Here is a 22500-nt window from a genome sequence, read left to right on the forward strand (position 1 = left end):
GACGAAATCCCGCTCAAATTTCGCCCGTCGTCCTAACGATTTTACCTGCTCGCAGCCTGAATAATAATAATAATGAGGAGGAGGAGGATAATGATATTATTATTATTATTATTATTATTATTATTATTATTATTATTATTATTAATTACATGGAACAAAAAGGGGCTGCAATAAGGGTGGAACACTTGCAGAAAACAGCACTGCCTGGAACTGCTCAAATACTCCGGATGGTGCTCGAAAAATAAGGGGTGTTACCTTAGTTCGCTAGTAATGAACAGCTGGAACCATAGTACAACTTCAGCGTTAGAAGCTGTGCAAAGACAATAAATAATAATGATAATAAAAATCCTTTCTACAGGAGGCACAAGGCCTCAAAATTGTGGGGAGGGATTAAGTCGATTACTTCGACCCCAGTGCGTAACTAGTACTTATTTAATCGACCCCGAATAGATGAAAGCGAAAGTCGACCCAGGCGGAATTTGAACTCAGAATGTAGCGGCAGATGAAATGTCGCTAAGCATTTCGCCCGGCGCGCTAACGATTCTGCCAGATCACCACCTAAAATATTATTATTATTATTTATTATTATTATTATTATTATTATTATTATTATTATTATGATCACCATCATCATAATCATCATCATCATCATCATCATCATCCTCGTCATCATCATCATCATTATTAACAATGATAATAAAAATAGGAAGTAGTAGTAGTAGTAGTAGTAGTAGTAGTAGTAGCAGCAGCAGCAGCAGCAGCAGCAGCAGGGAAACGGAACTGCAAGGTACTGCACACATCTTGCACAGATTATTGTGAACACAATGGAAAAATAGTACACGTAACTCCACACCCAAATTACACACACATACACACACACAGACGAAGACATACAGATATGTACATTCACACGTAAAGTACACATAGAGAACTGCAATGTAATATGCAGCAATGAAAGGACACAACATCAATAGAAAAATATTGTTTTTAAAAGAAGCGATGATCAAATATGAAAAGTTTACGATGTTTGAACGATCAGCCTATGCACAAAAAAGACGTTCGCTTTCAAGTCTTGTCAATGCACTAAGTGACCCGGCCTTCGAAATAGAAACAGAAGGTGGAGACATTCATGCCTTCATCAAAAGGATCAGTGGGCGGGAAGCAGGCAGTCTTTTTAATCCTTTTCGTTAAAGGTTTCTATCCATCTATCTATCAATCTGTCTGTCTGTCAATGTGTTTGTCTGTTAATCTGTTTGTCTATCTGTCTGTCGATCTCTCTCTGTCTTTCTCTGAGTGTGTGTGTGTGTGGTGTGTGTGTGTGTGAGTATGTGCGCGCGCATGTGAGTGTGTGAGTATGTGTGTGTGCGCATGTGTGTGTGTGAGTATGTGTGTGTGCGCGTGCAAATAGATAGATAGATAGATAGATAGATAGATAGATAGATAGATAGATAGATAGATAGATAGATAGATAGATAGATAGATAGATAGATAGATAGATATGAGGTACGTTCAAAAAGTTACCAACTTATTTTTCCAACCAAAACTAAAATCGCTTGAGCAAAATATTTTGGTTGGAAGGTGATGGCACCCTCCATGCACATGGCTGAAAACTTTCGCACCGATACGTCGCGTCAGCTCCAGACTGAAACATCTGGAGTACAGACGTATAGTGCACGCTCGATGGATTTTTGTTTTCACGCAAGATGGCGGAGCGCATCGAGCAGAGACCATAAACCAACGTCTCATTACCAATGATGATGATCTTCATGGAGTCTTGGTCGAGGTTTGCACCGTCTATCATGTCTTGAACGATTTCCATGCGTAGTTGCTTCCACTGCTCCGCCAGCATCTCGGGGACGAATTTTTTCCGACACTCCGCATCCACAAATCTTCTTTTAAACCGGGGTACACTGTTCCTGTGCTTTTTCTCACTACATGAGTAATTTCCTGGATTGTTACACAACCGTCTTCCATGACTATTCGCCAAACCTTCTCAATCGGTTTCTTGTTTCGGCTTCTGAACGGTCTGCCTGAGCGCGCCTCGCTCTCCACTGAGATGCAACCATGTTCGAAGCGGCTGTACCACTCTTTCATCTAAGTTTTACCCATGACATCATCGCCAAAAGCCTGCTGAATCTTCTGGACGGTTTGTGCTTGAGTATCACCAAGGTTTTGGCATAACTTGATGCAATATCTCTGTTCGATGCATTTGGTGAAAACGAAAATCCGACGACCGTGCACTACACGTACAGCTTTCCTCCTTGTGTATTTTGACAAATATAGATTATTGTTGAATTTTCTCTAGTTTTCTATCTGGTTGTTTAAGCTATTTCTCTGTTCTTATTAATTTATTTTTTTGTTATTTACCTCGTTGTAGCTTTTCTTATGCCGCTACTGTTATCGCTATGGTACTTGGATATATATATATTTTTGCAGTTGCTGCTTTTCCTTAAGTCCCATCTAAGGATTGTCATTCCTTTAATTTTCATCTTTTGACTGACTTGTACATTCGGTAATTTGGTGTTCTGTTTGTCATGGCAAAGCTAAACCCTTAGGCTTTAGAACCAAACTTCCCTGAAACACTACCTAATGTACTCTTTGATAATTTCCCATTCTCTAGCATTTTCCGACGCTTTCTAGTCGCCCTCGGCATTTTCCTCATACAAGACATCGAAGATTCCTGATGCTATATCTGTATGTCTTTAAGAGTTTTTCTGTGTTTAAAATCTTGGTAGCAAGATTTCTTCAACATATCCTTTTAAGGCCTGTAATAAACGTTGCTGTTATTGTTGCTATGAGTATTTTAATTTTGCTTATATTCTTGTCACTATAGCTGCCACAAAAGCTGCTGCTATTACTGCGACTGAGATTGCTGCAGTCTAGGTTTTGGTAACAGGGATTTAAGCTGAGCGTTTTCTTTCTTGAGTCAGAAAGCACTGAAGTTACCTGTTCTATAATCACTCACGTCGTCTCTCACTTTTCGAAATAAATATAACAAAGGATTCCAAGTACATCGTCCAATGAACTCAACATTTGAAACTACAATAACATTACTCTTCACAATTACTGGCAGTTGAACTTGAGTCATGTAATTCTCCTGTATCCTTCAAATATTATCATTATTCCATCTGGGATTTTTGTGAGGCTACATATTGGTGAAGGTCCGTTTGTCTGGACAACGTCTCGTATAGAGCGGAATCCCCACAGAATGCTGGATCATACCTGTAGATGTGGGCGCTGGTTCGGAATCCGTGCTCGCGGCAGCAGAAGTTACTTTCCACCTGTATTTCCCTTTGTATTCATGCAATGACGTCAGACTTCTGATCGTAGCGGCGGCCACACTACTTTTTGCTAATCTTAAATGAAAAGAACCTTTATTTTCATTCTTAGCATTATTAAACAATTGTTTCACCACGATCAACCACGAGTATTATGATGACATAATTGATATCTATAAATGTTTTTAAGGAAAATATTTTTTTACAAAATACACCTATGTAACTGTGGGCGTTCTCAAAAGAAAAACAGTTCTTCAATAATGTGTGTCATTTCTCTCAAAAGGAATTAAACCGGTCCCTTTCCAGACAAAGATGTCAAAAAGCGGGTGAAACATGGAAGGACAGAGATCCATGGTTATCATAGGAAATAATAATAATAATTATATTGTTATTATTATGTTATTATTATATAATCATATTATTATTATTATTATTATTATTATTATTATTATTATTATTATTATTATTATCATTATTATTTTTATTATTATTATTATTGAAGGGCGACGAAATAGCAGAATGGTTAGCACACTGGACGAAATGCTTTACTGTTCTGCGTTCAAATTCCGCCGAGGTCGACTTTACTTTTCATCCTTTTGGGGTCGATTAAATAAGTACCAGTTACGCACTGGGGTCGATACAATCGACTTAATCCGTTTGTCTGTCCTTGTTTGTCCTCTCTGTGTTTAGCCCCTTGTGGGTAGTATAGAAATAGGTATTTCGTCTGCCTTTACGTTCTGAGTTCAAATTCCGCCAACGTCGACTTCTCCTTCCATCCTTTCGTAGTCGATTAAATAAGTACCAGTTACGCACAGGGGTCGGTGTAATTGGCTTAATCCACACCATCAAGCGGCCCTTGTGGCAAAAAATTTGAAACTATTATCATTATTATTATTATTATTATTATTATTATTATTATTATTATTATATTATTATTATTATTATTATCGTTATTATTATTATCATCATTATTCCTTCGTAACACAGTGTAGGTAAAAATGCACCGGGATCTTTAGTCATCTGTCAAGTCACAAGAAGGCCGTCAGACAGATAATTTCCTTAAGATGTGCGATGGGCCCAATAAAGCTGCTTTCTGCAAGATCTTAAACTTGCATGGGATTTCCAGTTGCCTTAACAAGTTTTGAAGTTTCAATGGGATTGAACCCCACGTTCCGATCACCACTGGTATCACTTTGACATTACCCTCTTGCATTCCATACAGTCTTGCCATTTCCACTTTCATTTCGGAGTACTTGGTGATTTTTTCAACCTCTTTACTCGCAACATTCATGTCATTTGATATGGCTACATCAATGATCTGACAGTATTTGTCTCTCTTATTCCATATTACATTATCCGCCCGACGGTGTTCGATTACACGATTCGTCTGAAAATCATAGTCCCATCTTCTTTTCCCTCCTCTTGCATAACTTTACTTAGTACATGCTCATACCTGTTCTCTGTTACGTCATATTGGTGTTTATGGCATAAGAGCCAATGAAGATACGCACACACTTTATCGTGGCGGCGTTTCTATTCTTTTTGTGCTAGGCTCTCACATCCACTTACCAAGTTGGTCACATTTTCCACACTCTTTCCACAGAATCTACATTTCTGGGTGTCAGAAGTTTTATAGATGTTATACTTCACTAAATTGGTAGCGAGAGCCTGACCTTGTGCAGCAATGATCAGGCTTTCGGTAGTACGCTTCAAATAACCTCGCTCAAGCCATGCCCACGATGCTGTATTATCCTTAATGTCCTGTGTATTGCTTTTAAACTTCCATGCTTTCTCATTTCAAGAAGGTCTTCTTTTCTCTTCTCCTCAGCTCTTTGGTTAAACTCTTCCTTGCCCATCATTACATCTGCATTTATACCCATATCTGTTATGGGTATTAGTGCAATTACAAAAAGTTATGGAGGAAAGGAGTCACCTTGGAAGATTCTCTTTTTAATATTATCTTCTCCAAGAAATACATTATTTATTATTATTATTATTATTATTATTATTATTATTATTATTATTATTATTATTATTATTATTATTATTATTATTATTATCAAAAACAATTTGTGCGCGACTGTTATTAGTAATTAATAGATGTTGACTTTCTTTATTAAAATCGAAATGAAACGAATGAACAATATTTCCGTGTGTCTTTTATATGTTCAAAATATAAAATGAAATTAATTTGTCTGATAGGAAACGCTGACACATTCAAAATTAGACCGGAATAATTGCGCTTCTTTTGGCATTTCTTTCCAGTTTTTCCGGTTTCATTTTGAATGTCTCAGCATTTCCTATCTTTCAATTTAATTTCATTTTATATTTTGAACATATAAAAGACACACGGAAATATTGTTCATTCGTTTCATTTTCATTTTAATAAAGAAAATCAATCTCTATTATCGATAACAGTCGCGCTCTTCTTATTGTTTCTTTACCTTCGTGGAGAGTAACTTCAATCTTGAAATATTAATATTATTATTATTATTTTTTTTTTTTTTTGAAAGCAGCGAGCTGGTATAAACGTTAGCACGCCGGGCAAAATGGTGGTGCTGTTATTACCACCGTTGACGAGGTCTTTATCAGGAGGCCTATAGTACTCGTCGAACAGCATCTCAAAAAGAGTAGTACATTTCTCAATATTTATCGCTGATTCAATCAACACTGATCCTGGATAACAATTGTGAACCGTATTTCGCTTATCACAAATTGATCTGTGATATCACAGGACAGTGATCAATCAAAGAGTCTGCTTGGATTGCAAAAACGCACCCAAAACGACCATCCACAATTTATAGGATAGCTTGGGGTTTCGGAGCGAAACCTTTTCCCTGTATAGTTTGTTATTCATTTATCACTGATTCATTCAACAGGTTTGTTTTAAACTAAACACTTGCGATAAAGGAAGATCAGTATATCTGATTCGTAATCATTGAAAGTATTAGATCGATAAATGTACTATTCTCTCGGATTACTAAAATGTCCGAGCAATTCGTGCAAGTCGGTGCATTCCCTGAGGAATTTCTATTCTCTGGTTTGCGTTAATCGTGAAGTCACTCTGTCCTTGCCACCAATTTGACACACTCCACCGGTCTCTCTTTCCTCTGCACCACTGGAATGCGATGGGGGATTGCTGCTGATTCCTAGAAATTCTGTGCTAAGATAGATATTACTTGCCTTCTCACTCGTCCGTATTTTCTCATTCTGGTGGGAAGAGAAAAATTACTTTATCTTAAACCGAAACGTTATCTCTTGCAACCTCGCCTGTTATTTTCTGAGTTGTCACCAGCTGTGCCTCGGATATGGCAGTAACAGCAAACATGGCCTTCATTACTGCAGTCTGATTTTGTTTCTACTGCAGTTTCTGCCATCACTACCTGCCTTCGTTCTGCTTTCCGCTTTTCTTGAGCGGAATATTCTCGGACGGTCTTTACTACCACATAGAGAGAGAGAGAGAGAGAGAGAGAGAGAGAGAGAGACCAAGCCGACCTTCTACCGTGTACCACCAGCCTGGTCGATCAGTCCTCTAACTCTACCATACAGTACAGCTCTAAAAGTATCCTTGTGCTCTCCGAAAGTCATTATAACTTAACGATGCACAAAGACTCTTGCGTTGACTCTGTCTGTACTTCCAGATTCATAGTTTTAGACCACCCCTGCACTCACCACACATCTGTTCTATTGCACAAGTATGACAACAAACTAAGAGCCGACGTCTGCCAGTATCTCTGACCATGATCCTGGCGTTTCGTGACTCTTGCACGTTGGCACCAGATGACGGACATGTGAATGCAACTCTGACATGTTTTCTCGCATTGTTCTATGCTTTAAAATCTGTTTGTTTTTTCATTTGCACAGATATGTCACCTTTCCATCTCACCAATCTTTTACGTAAGTTCATTGAGCAACGAAACACTGCAGTTTACTATATACTTTGAACAATTATTTCCCCTTCTCCTTATAGCAGCTTGAATGACTGGTCCTTTTTTCCCTACATATAGTTCGTAAATGATGGAATGTTGCTTTCATTCTAGTTGTTGTTTTTACTATATTTTCATTCAAAATATAGATTCAAGCACAATGCTGTCCTCTGTCTTCCTCTATACAAGTCCTCGCTGTGTATTCAGTATTTAGGGCGTATTCATTTACATTACTGCTTTGGTCACTGTCGTGATCACCACTTCCCTGTACTTCTGAGAGGCGCATTTAGCAATACGTGTAAATATCGCATATTGTTATGTTTCAAAATTGTATAAACGGTTTGCAACAATGTCATACAAGTGCCATTCTAGTAAAATAAGGACACAAAAAGCGGTTCACGATAAATATGACACCTCAAGTTTACAAATTTGTGTAATGCTAAATAGCTAGAATTTTCTTAGATCAATTCTCTTACGAAACAAGCACAACTCCAAAAGTGCAAGCAGTTAAATTTTTTTTAAATCACCCTGAGAAATGCGGTAGACGTTCACATCGTTCGAAGCTGTTGTGTGGCTTAAAGAACTAGAAACTAAAAGCCAATATTTCGTAATCCTGGTAGAATGTATTCTCTATACTTAGGTCTGACGTAGCTCTTTGCAGTGTAACAATCCACAGAGAACGTGAACGACAGCAATTAGAACAACAGATATTAATATAATATCAAAAGCAATACACTTGATGGGTTTGAATTCGTTCTTTCTTTTTTTTTTTTCATTTCTTTCCAAAACTACTGCATACTTTTCCAAAATAAGTCTTCCTAAAACGCTGCGCTTGTTTACCGGAAGTGACGAACAATCGAAGTGTTGACAACCTTCCATTTTGAACGCAAATTAGACAGTTATATTCGTTGAAAAAAATCTTCCCAAATGGCTATTACGTTGAGAATAGAGACAAGCTGAAAATGCACGGAATTACACCAATATAACCAAAGAATGTATCTAATTTCCTATATATAGCTACGGCGATACGTATTCTAAAATTGGAACGATACAGAGATTAGCATGGCCACTGCGCAAGGATGACACGCAAATTCGTGAAGCGTTCCATATTTTTTTATAGGCGTAGGATTGGCTTTTGGTAAGTAGCTTACTTACGAACCACATGGTTCCGGGTTCAGTCCCACTGCGTGACACCTTGGGAAGATGTCTTCTACTATAGTCTTGGGCCGGCCAAAGCCTTGTGAGTGGATTTGTTAGACGGAGCTTTAAAGAAGCCCGTTGTATATATGTATATGTATATATATGTGTATGTGTGTGTATATGTTTGTGCTTCTGTGTTTGTCTCCCCAACATCGCTTGACAACCGATGCTGGTGTGTTTAGGCCTTGTTCCTAGAGTAGAAAATAATAATTAGTTCTTTCTGATTTTGGCACCAGATCAGCAGTTAGATGGACGGTCATAAATCAACTCCGGTACTTAACTAGTGCTTTAATTTATCGTCCTCGACAGAATGAAAGGAAAAGTTAATCTCGGTGAGATTTGAATCTAGAACGTAAAAAGCTGGAAGAAATATGGCAAGGCAGAGTTGACCTCGGCGCTAACTGAACTCAAATGCAAGCTGCACAAATGATTCTGACAAGTCGCCCCTTTAGTAGTAGTAGTAGTAGTAGTAGTAGTAGTAGTAGTAGAAGTAGTAGTAGTAGTAGTAGTAGTAGTAGTAGTAGTAGTAGTAGTAGTAGTAGTAGTAGTAGTAGTAGTAGCAGCAGTAGCAGTAGTAGTATAAACAAAAATTAAATAAGTTTAGACGCTTTTAAGGATTTTTCCAGCTCGCGAGCTTGTCAAGAACGAGAAAGTATGGCTTTTCTTATGTATGGATGACCCCCAAATTGTACGACTAAAATGTAAAAATATTTTGTTTCTCTTGTTAACCGGCAAGATGATTTAGCATAATATATTGATTGAAGTTAAAGGATATGAAAATATACAGCATTGGTTATGAAGTGAACAACTGTCACGACGTAATAATATCACAAGATATCAAATATCACACGATGATCTTTGGTCAGTGTTCGAAAATGACGGATGTAAGTACCTAAGGGTACTGTAGGAGGATGGAAAAGAAAATGTTGAATTATGGAAAGAAGAAATTAGAGAGAAAGTTTCCAAAAAGTATAATAGAATGGTGATGATTGTACTTGAAAGAAAATGAAATAAAAGTAATGTCCTTAAGACAAACTATACGTGAATCAGACCAGTGGTGAAACACGTCGCTCCCTCTTTTTTTAAGTGGACATAGACGCAACTGCATGAAGTGGACACCAGACTAGAAAGTTATTTGCAATGTATAATACACACTACTCTATAAATAATATCGACAGGCTCTACTTACAAAGAAGGGAAGGCGGTATAATTTTGTGACACGTAGAAGACACCATCAGAGTTGCATGTTGGGATTTGAAAAATATATAGGGCATAATAAGAAAAGGATATCATGTGCAGCTAGAAGTATCGAAGGAGTGCTAGAGCAGAGAAAGATTTTAAGAACGGAAGGAACAGAACAAATAGCTGAAGAGATATAAAGCTACATATCCAGTTCGTGTATAAAACCGAGGAAATGGAATTGAAGGTCGTTGGTGTTGGCTGGGTCATAGGAACGTGAAAAGAGAAACTGAATCGCTAAATGTAGCCGCTCAAAAATAAGCTATTAAAATGAATTTGATAACGATAAAGATTGACAAAACTCTGTCAGATGGCAAATACAGAAAATGCAAAAAAAGGTACGAAAGAATTAATCATATACGTCGAAAGGACATTAGGATGTTAACTGCTAGATCTGTAGATTTGAAATGACGAAACATTATTATGACTATAAGTCATATCACTGTGAATAGTAATTGTAGGAATTGGATTTTTCTATTTCTCTAATGAAAATTGATCAATTATTTGAAGCAAGGAGCCCAAATATGGCTGTCAGTATAAAACAGAATAAGCATTGTAAGACTATTGGCTTGAGAGTTCCTGTATCATTATAAAGTGGATATCATGGGAGCTGAGGAAAATCAGAACTATCACAACCTAGACCGGGAAGATGAAGAGATTGTGGAATAGCAGTGAGAAAAGGATTCCCGTGGGTGAAGTTGTGCATTCGGCATCACACCCAAACAGCTACATAAAGAACATAACAACGTTGGGACTGCCATATGCATCGCCGACTTGCAGAAAAGTGCCACGCTCTATTCTGCAAGCATCCTAAAACAGATTCTTGAAACTTGCTATCTCTAAATCTCAAATTAGCATCTGTAACTTCTGAATGATTTTTGTATACGACGATGACGACAACAACAACAAATGATGATGATGGTGATGGTCATGATGATAATAATAATAATAATAATAATAATAATAATAAAATAATAATAATAATAATAATAATAATGCTTCCTTTATTGGCCACATGGGACCCACCACAAAATACAAAACATTTACGCCAGAACAATTACAAAATGTGTTGGGGAAGTGAGAAATACAGCGTGTAATGTTAAAGTGTGAAAGTAGATTAACGGAGCAGAAACCACCACTTACGAAATATAAGGTCATTTGCAAATCTCTGGTAAGCTTACACTTCCAGCTGTTACTCCCTCTCTCCTGGTTATAATCCCCAAATAGAATTCAAGGATTGGCTCTCTGAAAACCATCACTTTGTCACTTGCATCCATCTTTTCTTATATTTGTTAGAGGGCAGCACCTATTTAGGGCTTTGCTACTTCTTGGAATGACCGTTAAAATGCATCGATCGATGTTTCGATACAACTTAAATGCCACAACTGCAGTTCCACAAAGTTCAACATGTCACTAATGTTTAGACATTGATGCCAAGAACCTGAAGAACAGTTTTGCCGTTCATGCGTCATTTCTGACAGACTGACGGCATTTTTTTTATCCAATAGAATTTATCACACAGCAGTAAATCCCCAACTTGGAAGTGCTGTCACACTCGAGAAATCTGGAACTTAACGATGAACTCAGAATTGATAGTCTTCAGGAATAGATTATGGTTCGGTATAGACTTTCAATGTACAGAAGTACCGTCTGTCCAACATGTCTGAAAAGAGGAAGAGCAACAAAACTGTTTGCTTTTGTTTTATGTCCCCCACTGGTTCTTATGCTTACCACTAACCCCTGGATCATTCATGACCAAACTGTGACTCGTGGAAATTTCTGAATGGCACACCTAACGAAAATTTGATATATTTTTTTTTCTTTTTAGTAATGTGGCGCGCCTGAAGACGAGTCATTTTTCATACGGCTCGCTTCTCGGGAAAGGCTGCCCGTGCCTGTCCTTGACAATGCTATTGTGGACACCTCACGAACAATAGTAAAAATTATAATCGTTTTTAGCAAGGCCACAAATAGTCGGGAGAGTATTGCCGAATAATTAACCCCAGCACTTGATTTGTAAAGCAGTGAGTCACTTGAGCGCGGTTAGAATGCTTTGCTGTATTCCTCATAATTCTGTGTGTTCTGAGTTAAACTACAGCCGAGATCTACTTTACCTTTATTCTTTGGGGACACAAAAATAATGTAGTAGTCAAGTACTGTGGTTAATTTTACCCCCCGCCTCTCAATCTTTCTTTCTCTCACAAGACTCGCTAAGATGCGCCATAAGGTGACTGGAGGTGGATATTAGAGACCATTCAATGTGACTCAGTCTGAAATGATAAGAGACCCTTGAATTGTATTTAGACATTTTCAGAGACATCGAAAAATTCAACCACTCTCCAAGATTTCAATATAATTTCATTGGTTCTTTCTATTACGTACTGCAAAATGACGGTATCTGAACTCCGAACACAACAAGACATTCTGTAAGGTAAGAAAATAAATACTGCAAAGCATTCGTCTGTACACTGTTGAGTACGCCAAACCACTGTATTACCTGTTCATGACGATGATGATATTGATAATAAAAATAATAATAATAATAATAATAGTCCTTTCTACTAAAGGCACAAAGCCTGAACTTTTGAAGGAGGGAACTAGTCGATTGAATCGACCCCAGTGCTCCACAGGTACTTATTTTATCGACCCCGAAAGTAAGAAAAGCAGAGTTGACCTCGGCTCAGATTGAACTCAAATGTAAAGCTGCACAAATGATTCTGACAAGTCGCCCCTTTAGTAGTAGTAGTAGCAGTAGTAGTAGTAGTAGTAGTAGTAGTAGTAGTAGTAGTAGTAGTAGTAGTAGTAGTAGTAGTAGTATAAACAAAAATTGAATAAGTTTAGAGAATGTTTCGTTTGGCAAAATCTAAGTTTAAAGGGGCCGTTCTCCGCAGACAACACTGGCGCGCCAATCACATCGAAGATTCTCCAAGGAGAACGCACTCCCTGCTGGACATTTGATGCGGGCCACAACACGACCGTGGTTGCATTTATAAAATCGTCCGCAGTTATTGATGTCGGGAACGTCACCAAATTCTGTGTCTGCACAAGGTTTGTCAATTGTTGGACTGGCTGTTGCTAAAAAACAAAAAAAAGTTAAAAGACACGGATCAGAAATCATTTCATATGAACCAAGAATAATAATGTATACGAGGTCTGATCAAAAATATCGGGACTGTTGCTAAGGTAACAGGGCTAGAATACGCAGAGTGAAGCCATCCGGCATAGGTTGACCTTGACCTCTGTCGCGCATGCACACTAAGTTATAGCATTCTTTATAGCAGTGCTTAGAAGCAAAGCGTGTAAAGAGTGGTCGTCTCAAAAAGCAGATCGGGTTTCAGCTTTGCAGGATCTTCTTGAGTGCATGGAGGACAACGTATATTTTCACAAACGGTCATGACAGATGACGAATTATGGGTCTAAGGATATGACCCCGAAACCAAGGCTTGAAAAGGAGTAAAGATTCAAGACGTCGAGGAAATACAAAAGAATGCGAAGAAATGTTCACTTTCCCCAATAAAGAAGTTCCAAGAAGTTTCTTATTTCTTTATTACCCACAAGGGGCTAAATATAGAGGGGACAAACAAGGACAGACAAAGGGATTAAGTCGATTACATCGATCCTAGTGCGTAACTGGTACTTATTTAATCGACCCCGAAAGGATGAAAGGCAAAGTCGACCTTGGCGGAATTTGAACTCAGAACGTAGCGGCAGACGAAATGCCGCTAAGCATCTCGTCCGGCGTGCTAACGTTTCTACCACCTCGCCGCCTTTAAGTTCCAGGAAGTTTCTATCAATGGAAATGACGCTGGATTAAGTGTGTGGCTTCAGAAGACGACTACTTTGAATGAGATTAAAGGCAGGATTCGTATGTATTGTAGTTTTCTTTTTATAGCAGCAATCCAGATAATTTATGATCTGACCTCGTACACATCAATAAAAATGAACAACAGTATCTTAAAAGGTCTACATATTCAATTAATCTCTCTCTTTTTCTCTCTGTCTTTCTCTTCCTCTCTCTCCCTTTCTCACTCTTTCTCTCCCTCTCTCGCCGTTTTTCTCTCTCTTACTCTCTTCCTTTTATTTTCTCTTTCCGGGGAATTTAGATTTAAACTTATATTGTGTATGTTTGTGTACTCACTTACAGACACACACATGCATACACACATACACACACACGCACACAAACAGGCACGCACGCACAGACACACGCACCGGTGTCTGTTTGTGTGTATTCCTTTTACACGATAACTCCTGTGTAAAGAAAACTTTTTAAAAAATATATCGATCGATAAGACGAATTTCAGACATTACAAAATGGTGATAGACACCAAAGCCATAGAGATCATTGCTCCAGCATGACTGTAGTTTAATGACTAATGACGAATAAAGACATAAAGATCAAAAAAATGTCAAAGACATTTACTTACAGACAACGACATGGCTTGGTATGACTCGGTTCTTGCATTCTTCTGCTACTAAAAATCCCAAATCACAGGTGTTGTTTCTGGTAGAAAACAAAGTACTTTCTGGACACTGCATGGTGGCCACCACGGACCGGTTGGTGCAGGCCAAGAATTGAGCGCAATTTTCTGGATCTGGATTAATCCATCTGGATCAATGCAAAGTGGATCATCTAAAGAAATGAGAGACGAAGAAAATTATCCACATGAATTTTTATATATATATATATATATATATCTATATATATTATATATATTATATATATATGTAGGTCCCGGGTTGATTCGGGGTTAACCACAGTAAATAAGGTACTCAATCATAGCAGAGTAAAATTAATTTATTATATAGAAGGAGCTTCTACAGGACTAGAACTGTTTCATTCAAGAGAAATCTCAGGAATAGTTAACAAGATTGTATTGCATTTATACATGATAAATGTTTAAATGCCAATACAATTCTGTTACTAGCTTCCTGAAGATTTCTCTTGAATGAAACAGTTCTAGTCCTGTAGAAGCTCCTTCTATATAATAAAAATATATATATATATATATATATATATATATATATATATATATATATATATATATATAAATATATATATATATATATCTATATATATATATATATATATATATAGATATATATATATAATATATATATATACATACATACATATATATATATATATATATATATATATATATATATATATATATATATATATATATATATATATATATATATATATATATATATATATTATATATATATACAGGCGCAGGAGTGGCTGTGTGGTAAGTAGCTTGCTTACCAACCACATGGTTCCGAGTTCAGTCCCACTGCGTGGCACCTTGGGAAAATATCTTCTACTATAGCCTCGGGCCAGCTAAAGCTTTGTGGGTGGATTTGTGTGTATGTGTGTTTGTCCATCCACTATATCTTGACAACCGATGCTGGTATGTTTACGTTCTCATCGTGCGGTCTCGAACTTATTTGACGCTCCATTTTAAGTACAGTAATATTGTCTCATTCATATCCGTGAATTTCCTCAAGACGTTGTCTATTATAAAGTGAAAAATTATTTTGTCACGCTCCAGTGTCTACGACACGGACACAGAATAGCTTAGTGTCCAGCGCTTGAAAGAATGTAATTAGATGTAAGCAATTACAGCGTGAATGACACTTATTAGCCATTCAAAATCACACTAAAACTGTGGCCTTCTCTTAATCATTATGTATTTCCGTGCTCGCGCGTATTGTATGTATGTCTTAACAATCGTCGCACTGTCTGTAACTTGATCACTAGTATAGTTTCACTGCAACTGGTCTGAGACAAGGCTGTTGGCGAAAGGGAGATAACAGTTGTAGAGAGTGCGTCCGTTACAGACAGAAGTCTGTATGTATTTGAAGCTCATTAGACGCTCCCCAGCGAAGCATTGTCTCACACGCTATCTCCAAAATCTAGGAAGAGCTAATATTAATTATAATTATTCCTTATAGCATAGGTGCAGGCGCAATGGCCCAGTGGTTAGGGCAGCGGACTCGTGGTCGTAGGATCGCGGTTTCGATTCCCAGATCGTCGGGCGTTGTGAGTGTTTATTGAGCGAAAGTACCTAAAAGCTCCACGAGGCTCCGGTAGGGGGTAGTGGCGATCCCTGCTGTACTCTTTCGCTGCAACTTTCTCTCACTCTTTCTTCTGTTGGCCTGCTCGCTTAGCCAGCGGGGTGGCGACATTTGGAGGCTAAAACAATGCGATTCGCATTGTGACCAGCGATGTGTAGCAACATCTGATATCCTGGTCGGTCACGGTGGTGGTCACCTATAGCAGAGAGACAAATCCTGAAATTTGAGAGATGAGGTGAAACCATTATATCGGTCCCAGTATTTCGCTGGTTCTTTATTTTATCAATCCGAAAGAACGGAAGACAAAGTTGACCACCTAAGTGATATTTCACCTCCGAACAAAAGATCAAAAATAGCTATCGGAAGTTATTTTGTCCTATGCTCTGACGGCTGTCCCTATTCACCCATCCATTGTTATAATTTCTTCTAATTCACGTATTAAGCCAGCAATTTTGGATGGAGAAAGTTCGTCGAAAGGCGCAGGAGTGACTGTGTGGTAGGTACCTTGCTTACCAACCACATGGTTCCGGGCTCAATCCCACTGCGTGGCAGTGTCTTTTACTATAGCCTCGGGCCGACCAAAGCCTTGTGAGTGGATTTGGTAGACGGAAACGGAAAGAATCCCGTCGTATATATGTTTGTATATATATATATATAAGCTCAGTACTTAATATGAAAAGAGGGAAGGAAGAAGCCTGCAGAGGATTATGGTTTCCATCGGGAGAGACAATGGGCGAACCCGACGGTAGTGGGTATAGATATTTAGGGGTCTTGGAGCTGGATGACATTCTACACAGAGAGATGAAAGTCAAGATCAGCGAGGCGTATCAAAAAAGAGTGAAGATGGTGTTGAAATCCAACCTGAATGCCAAACATTTGATTACAGCAATGAATATATGGTCAGTTGCGGTGGTCAGATATAGGGTGTCCAGCCTCCAATGAACTAAGGAGGAAATATCAACACTAGATAGAAAGACCAAAAAGTTGATGACGCTGCAGGGGGAGCTATACCCTAAAGCAAGCGTAAACAGACTGTAAATGAAAAGAAAAATGGTGGCGGAGGACTAATTAGTATAGACCATTATATAAGGAGTGAAATGAGAACGCTTTCCGAGTATTAGATTGTGATGATGACCTGCTGCAATATGCTGCAAAAGATGGGTGTAAACGCAGATGTAATGATGGGCAAGAAAGAGTTTAACCAAAGAACAGACGAGAAGAGAAAAGAAGACCTTCTTGAAATGAGATTCCATGGTCAATTTGAAAGCAATACACAGGGCGTTAAGGATAATACAGCATCGTGGGAATTACTTGAACGAGGTAATTCGAAGCGTCTCACCGAAAGCCTGATCATTGCTGCACAAGACCAGGCTCTCACTACCAATTCGGTGAAGTATAACATCTATAAAACTTCTGACACCCAGAAATGCAGACTGTGGAAAGAGTGTGGAAAATGTAACACTCTTGGTAAGTGGATGTAAGAGCCTTGCACAAAAAGAATACAAGTGCAGCCACGATAAAATGCGTATGTGTGTCTTCATTGGCTCTTATGTCGCAAGTACCAATATGAAGTAACAGAGAACTCGTATGACCATGTTCCAAGTAAAGTTATGCAGGAGGGTGGAAAAGTAACGATACTCTGGGGCTGTGATTTTCAGACGGAGGGATCGTGTAATCGAATGCCGTCGGCCGGATATTGTTATACTGGATAAGAGAGACAAATACTGTCAGATTATTGATGTAGCCATATCAAATGACATGAATGTTGTGAGTAAAGAGGTTGAAAAAAATCACCAAGTACTCCGAATTGAATTTGGAAATGGCAAGACTGTATGGAGTGTGAGAATGTAAAAGCAATAACAGTGATAATCGGAGCATCGGGCTCAATCCCATTGAAACTTCAAAACTTGTTAAGGCAACTGGTAATCCCATGCAAGTTTGAGGCCTTGCAGAAAGCAGTTTTATTGGGCACATCGGACATCTTAAGGAAATTATCTGTCTGACGGCCTTCTTGCGACTTGACAGATGACTAAAACCCCGGTACATTTTTACCTACACTGTGTTACGAAGTAATGGTCGAATTGATCAATACTTTAGCCATACCATTCGTGACTTACAGTTTCAATATCATTAACTGGTCAATTACTGAAATATGTAATCTTGACAGGAAAATACGAAAACTTGACAATGCATAGAATGCACCACCCTAAGGCAGATACAGAACGACTTTATCTGCCAAGAAAAGAGGGAGGCCGTGGACTTTTACAACTGGCAATAACAATGAAGATTTCTACAATTGGCCTAGACACCTACCTGAAAAACTCCGAGGACTGGATGTTAAAACTTGTCTCAAAACATGAAAACAAGAAAGCATCATACTCAGTAAGACAACAGGGAAGGGAATATCTAAGTAAAATCCAAATACAGCAAATTCTGGAATTAGACATACTAAAAACAAGCACAGAAAAAGCTAAGCGCATGAAAACACGTGCTAAAACTGATACCTTAGGTATTCTGACTCATAAATGGCAAGAAAAACCTCTCAGTGGTAAATACCCAAAGAGAGCGAATAACGCTGTTGTTGACAAAGCCCTGGCCCATCAATGGCTAATGGCCTCTAGCTTAAAATCTGAAACAGAAGGGTTTATCATAGCAGCCCAAGATCAATGCCTACCTACAAGGAACTACCAGGCCAACATATTAAAGAACAGTAGCTTCCCAACATGCCGTGTATGTCAACAACAAAATGAAACCATTTATCATGTTGTCTCCATGTGCAGTCTTCTTGCACCTACAGAGTATCTCAACAGGCATGATAGAGCTGCACAATAAATTCACTGGGTAATTTGCAAAAACCTGGACTTACAACATAAAAAAAAACTGGTGGGAACACAAACCACCTCCAGTGCTTGAAAATGACCACATCTCACACCTCTAAAACTTCACTATTCAAACTGACAGAAAGATAGATGCAAATAGGCCAGACATCATATTGAAAGACTTTAGACAAAAATCATGCCTCCTCATTGATATGACTGTCCTAATCGATATAAATCTATCTGTCAAGACATACCGAAAAAATGAGCAGGTGTAAAGATCTTCAAATAGAAATTGGCAAAATGTGGAACATGAAGGCTAAAACAATACCTGTTGTGATAGGTGCCCTAAGAATGATAGCAAAAGGGGTTGATTGCTACCTATTTCAGGTACCAGGCAACTCCAAAATCGCAGAAATTCAAAAGATAGTGCTCATGAGAACTGCCCATATCCTACGCAAAATACTCTCTATATAATTTCAAATTTTAAAACAAACATAGTTTTCTTATGGTTTCTTAAACATTCTCTAGAACAACACTATGTACAGAACCAAATATATGGCAACCTAGGCATAGCACCAACATGAACTTCTAACTTGTTGTCCCTTGATGTCTCTGGTTGAGACTTGGAACCAACTTGTACAAATATAAAATAAAAGTCAAACATAAATAATAATAATAATAATAATAATAATAATATAATAATAATAATAATAATAATAATAATAATAATAATAATAATAATAATAATAATAATAATAATAATAATAATAATGATGATGATAATAATAATAATGCAGTACCAGGTAGTGGCTCTCATGGCTTCTGATCTTAACTGATTGGAAGTGTTATCATGTACATTGTTTTGTCTTGGTACAAAAGATGGGCTACAGCAAATATTCTGCTCAGTAATACAGAATTGCTTGTCATTTGTTTGACTTTAACCAGTTGAGCATGTCCCTTAGTGGTTGACGATGTGTGCATCTCTGATCACAAGCAGAAGTAGTTGGGGAACATCATAGCCGTGTACTGAGAGGAATTTTTTTAGGTTTGAAGAATTAAACTTTGGAAACATGGGTTTTTGTTCAACACCCTTAAACTACACCCTTCATAGAACTGTTCAACGTATTGGGCTACTCGACCTGAAGAAAATTCTAACTAGGCTCCGCCTGCAAGATCATGCGCTGTTTATCTTGATATGAGATCACCATATCGCGCACATATTGTTGTGATGCGTGTGCCTAGTGTACCCTTATCAGACGGGTAGTGATGATGGGTATACTGGGCTTCGTATATTTTACCCGAGTGTCACTTTGATGACATGTGCTGTTCTCTCACTCAACAATAATAATAATAATAATAATAATAATAACAATAATAATAATAATAATAATAATAATAATAATAATAATAATAATAATAATAATAATAATAATAACATTTAAATTCAACTCACTTATAGACGGTGTTGTGGGAGTTTGGTTACAGTCATCCCATTGTGACATTGGTTCCACACAAGCGTGACCCACGTTCGACCAAATTCGACTGTCGTTACACACTATAGACCAGATCTGTTTTCCTTGCACGCAGTAGTGCACTCTAGTGCAGTCATTTGGGTCACGTGTCCATTCAGAAGTCCAAGGATCTCTACAACCTGGGTCAGCTCCGAAATTATCGTCTTGGCACCTGGCATATCGTGCGAGCAACGACACAAGGAATATGAAGAGTACAGCTTTAAAGGACCACATGATCTGATTCTCTTGTCGTTTCAACAGTAAATCCGGCTTCTTAGCATGTTTCCTCTTTCTTTATATATTTATAGAGAGAAACAAAGTCATATTCAGCTTCCGTGTTTTCCTCTCCTAAAAGCAAATGATGTATTTGTATTTCAGTAGACAGATATATTTGTCCATTTATGAGATTTTTTAGTATGTGTGTTTGAACGTGTGGATGTGCGTGTGTTTATGTCTGCGTTTATGTGTATGTGTGAGTATGCCAACTATTGTATGTTATTCATATATAAACGTGTTGTTTTCATTTGTATACGAGTGTATATGTGTAATTTGTGTTTGAGTATGTGTCTGAACGTGTGTTTAATTTTTTTTAATGTTTATATATATTTGTGTGAAAAGATTATGCTTCGTGTGAACTTGCATACAAACACACACACACACACATACAGCAAAGAATATATATATACATACATGTGTATGTGCCAATATAAATACATATTTCTGAGTGATTTTAAGATATATGCGTATATGTGTGTTCGTGTGTGTGTGTATGTATGTATGTATGTATGTATGTATATATATATATATATATATATATATATATATATATGCATGTGTGTATGTATGTAAGTGTATATGTATGTATAGATGGATGTATGTGTATATATAGTGTGGTATTGAGATATACTACACGTATATTTGTAGCTGTTCTTTTCTGTTATGTATTTATAAGTATTTGTGTAAGCATTTATACACGCACACACACACACACACACACACACACACACACACACACACACACATCGCATTACACATACATTTTGTCACTAAAGGAATTTCCCAAAGTTATTCTAGTTTGTTGTGTCAATCACGCAAACCCCATGCTACAATATGAGTCAAAAGCTCTGTAACACCAATGCCGCTCGGAACCACTGAAAGGTGTTCTGTTATCAGAAGATGCCGAAACCTATGTGCTATACGATTGACAGCTGATGATGGAAATGTAGGTTAAATTCCTTTATTTCTATAAATTGTTTCCAGTTACAAAAATCTTTGTTTCGCAGTTATAAGACAGCTGTAATAGTCCTTTCTACTAAAGGCACAGGTCTCAAGCTTTTGTGAGGATGGCCACTCGATTACATCGCCCTCAGAGCTTATTTTGTTGACTCCGAAAGGATAAAAGTCAAAGTCGACTTTGCGGTATTTGAACTTAAATACTAGCAAAATGCTGCTAAGTATTTTGGCCGGAGTGCTTAGCGATATTGCTAACTCGCTACCTAAAATAATTAATTTATAAAACTAAAATCGTTATAAGATGAATCACTTCAGAGATAGGTGCTATAAACCGTTAACGGCTTATAATGATTTTAATTTCATAAATTAATTATCCAAAGATTACTGAATCGAAACAGCTGTCAGAGATATTGTCGTATTTTATAATTAATGAATAATATTTTATTAATTACCTCTCCATTTTCTCTTTATTCTTTATGCATATATATATATATATATATTATATATATATATATATATATATATATATATATAATTTCAACAATTGAGGGTAAAATTAATTAATTATTAATCAATTTCACCAAGTATTCAGTATGAATACTTGGTGAAATTGATTAATAATTAATTAATTTTACCCTCAATTGTTGAAATTATAATTCATTTCTCTCTGTTTAATGCTTCGGGTTTCACCGATAAAACATGGTGTTTGCTAGTTTAACCCACGTGGGTGGAAGGGGAGGGCAGAAATTCTTCGCTTGCATATTTTGAATTTGTTGGCACTGTTAGTTTGAACGGATCTTCGGAGGTGAAAAGTCGCCAAAAGGGTATGCTCCTACTTTCAGTGTTTACAAATCCCTTTAGGAAATTTTGAGCTGACGAAAGAAATGTCGAATTGTATTTGGCTGATCTAGAAACGTACGTTCTCAAATAATCTTTGCACTTGTGATTTTTTATGTTTTTACCCCCATACCTTCGTGGGTTATTTTGAGTAAACACTATCTGAGAGAAATTTTCTTTAAGTATTAGAAATGGCTAAAAAAATTTTTTTGGCTGCTATTTCTAATGAGTTCAGTATGTGGCAAAGTAATTTATTTTACTAAGCCCTTTATAAAATGTAATTATATATATATATATTATATATATATATATATATATATATATATAATATATATATATATAATATATATATATATATATATATACATAGGGA

General features: G+C 37.3%; 2 pseudogenes; one reads left to right on the top strand and one right to left on the bottom strand.

The window, feature by feature from the left end:
• The first annotated feature begins 8217 nt into the window (after positions 1–8217).
• On the top strand, positions 8218–8318 carry LOC115213585 (annotated as a pseudogene).
• Positions 8319–11339: 3021 nt separating this feature from the next.
• On the bottom strand, positions 11340–20411 carry LOC115212864 (annotated as a pseudogene).
• Between the last annotated feature and the right edge of the window lie 2089 nt (positions 20412–22500).

This window comes from Octopus sinensis, linkage group LG6, assembly GCF_006345805.1.
Source record: "Octopus sinensis linkage group LG6, ASM634580v1, whole genome shotgun sequence".
Lineage (NCBI taxonomy): Eukaryota > Metazoa > Mollusca > Cephalopoda > Octopoda > Octopodidae > Octopus > Octopus sinensis.